The sequence below is a fragment of the Pinus tabuliformis genome, chromosome Q (assembly GCF_031772625.1).
Source record: "Pinus tabuliformis cultivar Carrire ecotype Pingquan chromosome Q, CPIR1, whole genome shotgun sequence".
NCBI lineage: Eukaryota > Viridiplantae > Streptophyta > Pinopsida > Pinales > Pinaceae > Pinus > Pinus tabuliformis.
Window position 1 is genome coordinate 1,273,098,637 of NC_142296.1, and position 10,769 is coordinate 1,273,109,405.

General features: G+C 37.2%; 1 pseudogene; it reads left to right on the top strand.

Moving 5' to 3' along the window:
* Window positions 1-1,946: 1,946 nt before the first annotated feature.
* On the top strand, window positions 1,947-3,089 carry LOC149224488 (protein JINGUBANG pseudogene; annotated as a pseudogene).
* The last annotated feature ends 7,680 nt before the right edge of the window (window positions 3,090-10,769 follow it).

Consider the following 10,769-nt stretch of genomic DNA (forward strand, 5'->3'; position numbering starts at 1 on the left):
TAGCACAAAGTTTTGTACCCCACAATTATGATGTCACTCAATCCTAACGAGCCTTCCCTGGCTTATCAGATGATCTATTTGCTCGTACAATTAAAATCAAATTTTTTCATGAGCTACTAACTGGATTCCTTGGTCAATACATCACCGTGTATCAGCTGGGGGATGATAAATTATCAAGGTTTGTTGGTCTGATAAACCACTATTAGAGTGCTTTCCACGACTAATAAACCACATGTAACTAAAATATTGTATGAAATGACCATGATTTCCAAGAGTGTTGGCATGTAACAATAAGTTTTTGTAAAGACTTTGTTTTTATAAGGATATGCTCCCAATTGGTTGATGTCAAGAAACAATTACGAACTTTGTAAAAACTGTTTCTTTTCTTGAATGGTTTTGGCAAATACCATTATTTTATGGACACCAATATTTCTAAAGGGGGGATTGATTATGGGGAATTAACCCAAAATATATGTGCAAGGACATTTATTCTTAGGGAATTGATTATTTTGTGCCTACAAGGTAGAGTCAAGCTCACATGCTAAAATGTATAAACTTGTGAGGTTGACTCTAACTTAAGGCAAAAGACTTTTGAAGATTACAATCCTAAAAATAATTTTTCCAACATGCATATTTTTTTCATTCTAACCATAGAATTGATATATTTCCATTCAATAAATTTGATTCATCCGTTTTCGTAAATCAAAAGTTTAAATGAATCCATACTTAAAACTGACCTTACTAAAGATAAAAAATTGATTTAAGAAATGAATATAAAATAGTGGTACGTTTCCGTAAGAGGCTTCTATTTATATCCTTTTAACATATACAAGGAGAGGGTTAGAAATTACTACTTTGGGTGGTTGTGATATTATAATTTGTTTACATAGTAATAATGAGATAGTGTAAATTTGTTGTGATATTATAATTTGTTTGCAGAGTAATAATGAGATAGTGTAAATTTTTTTAAATTGGTATGTATTTATTTTTTATATAAATATTTTTTTGGTTGATGTATATTTTAATGGTTATTTTTGTGGAAAATGTTATATGTTTTGAAGTAAAAGAAAAGATTTTGATTTATAGTGTTAATATGGCATTAGTTGGGATTCATTCTAATAATTTTTTTGGGATAAGACTTAGATTTTTTATTTTCTAAAAGATATATTTTATTATAAATGTAATTAAAGATTCATTTTAATTTCAAGCTTAATATATGCTGAGAGAAACCAAATTTCTTAGAGAGCAAATACTTTCAAATTTAAAAAAGTGTTTAATTGAGGAACTGTATCCCTCTCATTTCATGATATCTTTAAAGTTAAGATATATATATATATATATAAAAGGAGTAATTTGGAGAAAAACCCATTAACATTGTACATTATTGTTTGAGATAATTATTAACATACAGTTTATTTGGTTTCCAGATTTATTGTCTCACAGTGATATCATGTGTGTTTTGCGCTAGTTATTTTGGCATGATGTGAACGGTGTAAGAACGTCAGTGACTTTCTTGCTGGAACTGTTGGTGGAAGGGTTTCCCTTCTCACGGAAAGGAGGGCGTGCGACTTATTGAGACTGTGTACGTTGTTGACCTGGTATGCTTAAGAGTTGAATAAATAAGCAATTCAAACTACCATTCCAGTGAATCCCGCAATATAAATAACCCATTCTTAAATTAAATCATTAAATTGATTTTTATAACATTCGAGACTATATTATCTTTTTGTGGGATTTTATCGAGGATGTATGCTCCACGCTGCTGGTTTTCATTTTTCTGAGTTGTATTCTTTGAAGGAGTCTGTCTAGTTGTAGTCGAGGGAAATAAACTAGAGCTCACAAGCGTACGGGTCGATTCCGGGAATCGACCCGCCGCCGCTCGGGCGGCGCGGGGGCGGTGCGGGAGTAAACACCAAGAGCTTGTTTGCCTGCAAGATCGTTCTAGAATGTCAGTTAACTTTTACTCCATTCTGCCGCTCAAAAAGTACCGATGCGTGTTAGCAATCAAAGATCGTGAGGGTTGCATTTATTCTATCGCCTTTGTGAAAAAATATAATTTGCTATACAGTGGATCCATTGGTAAGGGCCTTCGAGTATGTGAACAATATGATGAATACCGAGAACCCGTAGAGCCCTGCAGATTCGGTTGCGAAAGTGGAACAGTTAAATGTATTCTGGTTGTCGAAGATAAAATATTCAGTGCCCACCAGGATCACAAGATTAGAGTATGGAAACGTTCTAAGGCTCAACAAGACTCTTCTCTGCGTCATAATCTAGTGTGCACGATACCCACTGTGAAGGACTATTTGCAGAACTTTCTGGCGCCTAAAAATTATGTTGAGGTCCGCCGGCACAAGCAGTGCCTTTGGATCCAGCATGCAGATACAATATCTGCAATGGCGGTAGAAAATGGTAATCTATATTCGGCTTCGTGGGACAGAACGGTGAAGGTGTGGAGGCTCTCTGATTTCCGTTGCGTGGACTCGTTTCGAGCGCACGACGATGCCATAAACGCACTCATCGTTTCTTCGCGTGGTTTGGTGTACACTGCCTCCGCCGACCGCACAATCAAAGTCTGGACGAAATACGCCGATCATAAAAAACATTCGCTGGTGACCACGATGAATAAGCATAAATTTGCAGTGAATGGTGTGGCTCTAAGCCCGGACGGTTTGGTCCTGTATTCTGGTGGAGGTGATTCTTCAGTTTTCGTGTGGGAGGTCGATAAATTGGTCGATGGAATGAACAAATCTGTCACTGGCGAGTTGAAGGGACACAGACAAGCTGTGTTGTGCTTGGCAACGGTCTCCGATATGGTTTGTTATGGATCTGCCGATAAGAGCATTAGAGTTTGGAGAAGAGAAGCAGGTACTTTGCATAGGTGCGTAGCGGTTTTGGAAGGCCACACAGCTCCTGTAAAGTGTATTACTGCACGCGTTGATGATTTGATGAACTGCTATATGATATACACGGGTAGCCTCGATGGAGGAATTCGAGTATGGAATGTATTAGATAAGGGCGTGGATGAAACCGATAGATATATCGATGTTCACATTAGATTGGGCGGGTGTCATTCTCTGGGTTTTTAAAACGTCTTTCAATTACTGTATTTTAAGGATTGCTCTGAAATTGAGTTTGTTGAGAGTTTATTGAAGTGGTTCAGGTGATAGAACGGAACTTTGTATTGTGAAAGTGTAAATGGCCATTAACTACCAAATATTCACAGCTAATAAATTTAAATATGTTAGATTATGTATTGTCTTGCGGGCGAAATTTGCAGCCGGAGAACCCAGAAAAATGTAAACGCAGCGCCACCCCCGCGGGGGGGGCCGGTCGGGCGGCGCGGGGGTGTCTCTACTACTCACGCAACTTTGATGGATGGTTTCCTTTGTTTATGTGGTCAGTTCATTCGGGATTGTATTATGTGGGTATCGAGTCGATATTGGTATATTTGTTATGGAATGAAAGGTAAATGAATAATAAACTAGAGCTCACAAGCGTACCGGTCGATGCCGGGAATCGACCCGCCGCCGGTCGGGCGGCGCGGGTGGCGCTGCGGTGCGCAGCGCCACCCCCGCGCCGCCCGACCGGCGGCGGGTCGATTCCCGGAATCGACCCGTACGCTTGTGAGCTCTAGTTTATTTCCCTCGACTACAACTAGACAGACTCCTTCAAAGAATACAACTCAGAAAAATGAAAACCAGCAGCGTGGAGCATACATCCTCGATAAAATCCCACAAAAAGATAATATAGTCTCGAATGTTATAAAAATCAATTTAATGATTTAATTTAAGAATGGGTTATTTATATTGCGGGATTCACTGGAATGGTAGTTTGAATTGCTTATTTATTCAACTCTTAAGCATACCAGGTCAACAACGTACACAGTCTCAATAAGTCGCACGCCCTCCTTTCCGTGAGAAGGGAAACCCTTCCACCAACAGTTCCAGCAAGAAAGTCACTGACGTTCTTACACCGTTCACATCATGCCAAAATAACTAGTGCAAAACACACATGATATCACTGTGAGACAATAAATCTGGAAACCAAATAAACTGTATGTTAATAATTATCTCAAACAATAATGTACAATGTTAATGGGTTTTTCTCCAAATTACTCCTTTTATATATATATATATATATCTTAACTTTAAAGATATCATGAAATGAGAGGGATACAGTTCCTCAATTAAACACTTTTTTAAATTTGAAAGTATTTGCTCTCTAAGAAATTTGGTTTCTCTCAGCATATATTAAGCTTGAAATTAAAATGAATCTTTAATTACATTTATAATAAAATATATCTTTTAGAAAATAAAAAATCTAAGTCTTATGCCAAAAAAATTATTAGAATGAATCCCAACTAATGCCATATTAACACTATAAATCAAAATCTTTTCTTTTACTTCAAAACATATAACATTTTCCACAAAAATAACCATTAAAATATACATCAACCAAAAAAATATTTATATAAAAAATAAATACATACCAATTTAAAAAAATTTACACTATCTCATTATTACTCTGCAAACAAATTATAATATCACAACAAATTTACACTATCTCATTATTACTATGTAAACAAATTATAATATCACAACCACCCAAAGTAGTAATTTCTAACCCTCTCCTTGTATATGTTAAAAGGATATAAATAGAAGCCTCTTACGGAAACGTACCACTATTTTATATTCATTTCTTAAATCAATTTTTTATCTTTAGTAAGGTCAGTTTTAAGTATGGATTCATTTAAACTTTTGATTTACGAAAACGGATGAATCAAATTTATTGAATGGAAATATATCAATTCTATGGTTAGAATGAAAAAAATATGCATGTTGGAAAAATTATTTTTAGGATTGTAATCTTTCAAAAGTCTTTTGCCTTAAGTTATATCTCTCTATCGCATGTGTGAGGAATAGAGCTACTGAGTGCACCCTTTACTTATTCGAAATCATCTTGTTGGTAATCGGTTCAGAAAAATGTTTTTTTGGTAATTTTTCATGGGTGCTTTTGAGGAAACCTATCTTATGGGTGTTTTTCTCATATTCTAGTTACCAATTAAGAATAACTTTTACTACACAAACATGGTTTCCATTGTCATGTATATCATCTATTCGCTCGAAAATTCCTTCGCCACAAAGTTATGCATTTGAATCTAAGACATAGTTTATAATAATGTGATTCCAAACCATGGTTGTTGCAAGTACTATTGTGTCGAGCACACACATGCTCGTGGGAAAAGGTTCTCCATTTTTTGTATTTCATGATCCTTTTATATAGATAGGCCTTGCACAATGTATCAAACGTTGGAAAATATGATATCATTGATAGCAGAATAAAAAAGAATATTAGATGTGCTAAGAATCTAGCTATTCAATTTCACATCATGATTATAATAATAGATTTAAACTGCTTCTAAGATTGTATTATTGATTTTTAATTTATAAAATTATTTTTTCAATTTGGTTTGGTGAAATAAAGAAACAAATAGTTCTATCTAATAGCATGTTTGTTACCTAATTGACTTTTCAAGTGTTAGTCTTGGAAAGGGATTTAGAGAATTAGTTATCAAATTTTGCAAATTATTTTCCTATATCAAATAATAAAAGAAATAGCAAAACCAATCCATGGTATGACAAAGAGTGTAAAAGTGCGAGGAGAGCAATTAAGGAAGCTGTTGATGAATCTCTTAAAATGGACAAGATAAAAATATATAAAGCTCTAACTAAAAGGAAAAAGAGGCAATACATTCGTCAAAGACAAGGGAATCTCTTACACCTCTCTAAGCTAGCTCCTAAGAAATTTTGGAGGCAAATTCTGACTAGGAAGACTAAAGAGGTGTCTCACCTCCATTCTTGGAATAAGAAGAAGGATTTAGGGGAAGTTGCTAGGGGGATGCATGAGAGAATTCAAATAGGAGGATTCTCATAGATATGATTGCGCTTAGTTAAAAAACAACCGTGCATATTCATTGAACCCTTATGCTTTGGAACAATACAAATATTAGGATTGGATAAGTTCTTTAGTGATGCATACGCCCTTTGGTTGGAAGTCCTCACATGTATAGTGTATTTCAAGACCATATTACACTTCATGGACTCTTAAAGACTATTGTAATATATTGTATTTTATTATATGATACTGTGAAGGATGCCTCTTAGGTCAGCAATGGTCCAAGTAGCATGTTTTTGAAAAATTAATTGTATATATTAAATTTGTTATTTATTATGTGAATGTTTGAGCAACGATATCTATATTTGGTCGAGCTCTATTATTTTGTCTGTACTCCAATTATATATAGTTAGCATTATGGTTTTGATGAAAATTTTAAGGTGACGTTAGGTTGCCCTCGCATCCCCGACTACAGGTTTCGAGGGTGGACGTCAGCTTGTATGTGCGATACAACGGATAGAGAGACAGTATGCGACATAGAGACTCGGCAAAGTGAAAAGACGCAGACATTCTCCATTGACGGGCAGCTTGGGTTTTACCAATTCCACGCATCAAATGACGATCCACATTACCAATTCCACGCGGCGGCACCCCCGGGCCGCCCCACCCCACCGGACCGGCGGCGGGTCGATTCCAGTATCAACACTTTCGTTCTGAAGCTATATTTTGCAGGAAAATTTCGTAGAAAATTTCGTAGTCACTGCCATTTTTAAAACACCCGCAAAATTGACACCTAAAAAAAAAATCATTATTCCAGTATCAACACTTTTTTTCTGAAGCTATATTTTGCAGGAAAATTTCGTAGAAAATTTCGTAGTCACTGCCATTTTTAAAACAGCTGCAAAATTGACACCTAAAAAAAAAAACATCGTTCCAGTATACACACTTTTCGTTTTGAGCACTGTTTTTGTGGTTTTTTTGGGGTTTTTGGGCCAGAGTTCTCGTTTTGAGTTTATAGTTCCCGTTTCAAAGTTTACATTGTTGGCCTCCCAAGGATGAGAGGGTAACCAATAAGCTTAGCATTAGGCTGGAGAACTAGGAAATTTGCAAGGTACTCCCAAGAGTCAATGGAGACCATCACATCCTCCACAATCCTCTCAGGGGTCACTATGGAGCGGTCTGCAAGTTGCAGGACTGTTGTGGTCTTTCTCAATGAACCTTTGAGGTTAAGCTTGAGCATGGTGTCCTTGGTCATCACATTAATGGCAACCCCAAGATCGATCAAAGTGTGTGGGACAATGGTGCCATTAATGTGCACATCTAATACAGGGCTTCCAGGGTCCAAATACTTTGGACAAATTACCTGCCCCAGCATTAAGTCAGACAGTTATCCAATGAAATTAATGGTAGGGGCATCTCTTCTTCGCCTCCCTGGATGATTGAAGCACTTATTCTTAATCAAGTTATTATAAATAGGCACATCTTTTATTGCTTGGAGAAGTGGAATCTTTACACGTAGATTTTTCAATTATCCAAGAAGTTCAGCCTCTTCTGGGGTAGGCTAGAGTGGTTGGGTTAATCTCTCAGGAAAGGGTGGATTTAACTTAATAATGTTTTCCTCTCTTTCTTCCTCAACCTCCCTAGGTGGAGGCAGAGGTTGGTTATCTGGGATAACTCTCTGAAATCTTAGGTTAATTTCCTGGATTTCCACAACATAAGATGGATATGATGTCTCTCCATTGTATACTTGTTGAGCCTATCTGTTGTTCGGGTTTAAATTTGGCTGGGAAGGCATCTAGGGTTGCTTGGGTGGAGCAGAGTGTAACAACTGTGGTTGGGCAGGTGTTGGAGGCAATAAAGCTAGAGCATTGTTGTATTGGGGCCTCCACCCCTGGGGCGATGCATTCCACTGAGGTTGTGGTGGAGCATATGGTTGAAATGACTGGCTGGTTGGCTGGGAATGATACTGAGATGCAAAGGACCAAGGAGGAGGTGTAGACCAGGAAGGATGAGCAAGGGGTCCCTAGGAAGGTATGGATGTGGTCTGGTTGGGGTTATAATATGCATGGGATGACCCTTGCATGACCTGCTAGTATGGCCTAAGCCCATGAGGTCTCCTTTGGTTTATGTAATAGAGCTTCTTAGTGACCCCTTCAACTCCTTGATATATAGCTTTGAGTCCAGTCAAAGAAGGGCACTTTTCTGTGGAGTGGTTTTCTTCACAGATTGAGCAAATTTCAATAGAATTCAATGGACACTCATTCCTAGGGTGCCTCCTAGTGCATCTAGGATAGAAAATGGCCAAGGCTCTCCTAGCAATAGTGCCAAAAAGTGATGAACACTAGTATTGCAGCAAGAATGTTGCAACTCCTGGGCTACCAGCTTTACTTTATCAACCCGGGGTTCATACCAGCTTGGAGGTGACACTACTGTATACACAAGTAAAAGTAATGGTTTTGCCTTTTGTCACTTGTTCAGCTGGTGAGAGACCACTGGGGTTTTCAAGCTAGGCTTCTATGGATTTAGAAGAATCTTTAGTTCTTGATGAAAGAAAGGGAAATCCAATCTAAGAGAGAGCTGATCTATTGCAATAATGAAAAAGACCGAAATTCAATGCTAAATCACACCATTTCCTAATTAACTGCTACGAAACTATAATTTGCAATAATGCTAAATTAACATGAACCAAATGCTACTGCCTAAGTATGGAAGTTAAAATCATCAAACATCACTATTGTGCAAGTAAAGGGATTGAAATAACTCTGTTTTGTCTTTTTGTTCTTTTCACGCAAAATTAAATATGCAAACTAATCTCTTTTCGTGACGTGGCAGGTGGTTTAGGGATGTTTGAGGATGGCTAGATGGTTTAGGAGATGGCTGGATGGTGTGGGAGACCCTTGGGTGACCTTTGGGGGATTCCTAGAGGTTTTCCCTCAATTCGGCCTTAAAATAGGCCACTTTAGGAAAACCTACAAGATGTACTAGAAACCTACAAGATTCCCTGTATTTCTATAGGATGCAACCGTGAGAAAAACGATGGGTGTTGGAGGTGATGGAAAGCTTAGGGAAGGTAGTTGATGGGTGGAATGGAGTGAGAAGAGGCCTAGGATCACTCAGAACCCAAAACCAAGTTTAGGAGATGGTTGGATTCGCTCAAAATGCTTGAGGAAATTTCTATGTAAAATGATGAAATTGGTGAAGGTTTTGATGGAAACGAGGAATGCCTATGGGTGAATGGAGTTGGAAGGTGGTTTCTTGCTATGAGATCTCTGTCTACTTCTGAAGTGCCTGCTCTACATCAAACATGTGTAATTTTCAAGAAGTCATGTAAACAAGAAGCATTCTCATAAGCTAGAAAAACAGAATTAATGATCTAACTGTCTACCTTATGCATGAAGAAAGTAGTTGAAAGGAATGGAATCATGGATGAGATCTACTACAAGAATGAAGATAGAAGAGATGGCAATACAATCCTACTTTGCAACTGATCAAATTCTAGCTTAAATACAGTAAACTCTTAAAGCTTATGAAAGAAATAGAAATCTGTGTTTTTGGGGCTGCATAAGGGTCCCTTCCTCAAATCATGATCCCAGAGGGAAGAAGTGAGGCCAAGACACCTACTGACAACCTTGTGGTGCTTCTTTTATCCCTACCAACCTACTACTAAAGTAAGGCACAAATGGAAGCAAACTAATAAACAACCAATCAAATCTACACTACTTGCAATGAAAATACCTCTAAAGACAAATTAACAATGAAGCTATGAAACTAAGCTAAACATACAGATACAAAAGAGGAGCCTTGGCTGCTAGGGTTGGGCCCTAACCCAAGAGCTTCAGCCCTCTGAGTTAACTCAGTGTTGGCTCAAAACAAAACTCATTCTTATTACCAAAACATAAAATTACATCAAAATATTCCACAAGTCTGGAGCTCGAAAATAACTTAGAGTTTTACAACAAAAATTCGAATCCTAATGAGGCTCTAGGCCTCTCTACTTATACAACTAAAGTCCCCAATGACTTCCTTAAAATTAGGGAGGCTCGGCTCCCAAACTCGAGATAAACTAGCTCTTTGTCTCTCACTTGCTCAGCTGCCTTCTAATCCTCATGACTTGGCTGCTTGCACTCCGAGTTGGTGTGATAAATGGAGGAATATTCGAATGGGGGAGAAGTAAATGAGGAGGATTTACCTCCTACAATCCCTCTCCCTTGTCCCATTCGAGTTTCAACCTTAGTCTTTTCCAAAATTCCTTGATTTTTTCCTTCAAACCTACATTCAATGCATATTAGTCCACTAGGCATGATATCTCACACTAACTCATCTCATAAACAAAATATAATCAAAAACATGTAATAAGTTGTGAGAAAAGTTGGTTTGACTAAGCTAGGAGGTGAATTAAGGCCCATATAATTACCCAATGATGAGGCTCATCATAGGGGAGAGAGGGAAAGAGGAACATGTGGTCCCCTTTTCACTAGGCCAAACCTATAACATATACATTTAGACATTACATAAAAGTTTAACCCCTTATAAGCCCCTTCTTGGGGTCATACCATATACATGTAAGCTAGTATATGCCCCCCTTAGGGTCATAATAGTTTATTTCTAATCTAAAACCCAATGGGTCTAGTTAACTATATATAATGAATTCACACACACACACACACACACACTTATCTATCTATATATATATATATATATATATATATATATATATATATATATATATATATAGATATATATAGTGTGTGTGTGTGTGTTCTCTATAGTTCTACAAATTTTTATAGTGAAATTCCATTATTCAAGTACTCAAAGTTAGTATTAATGGAAACATATGCATTGTATTTTGCATAAAAAATAGCATACCATTA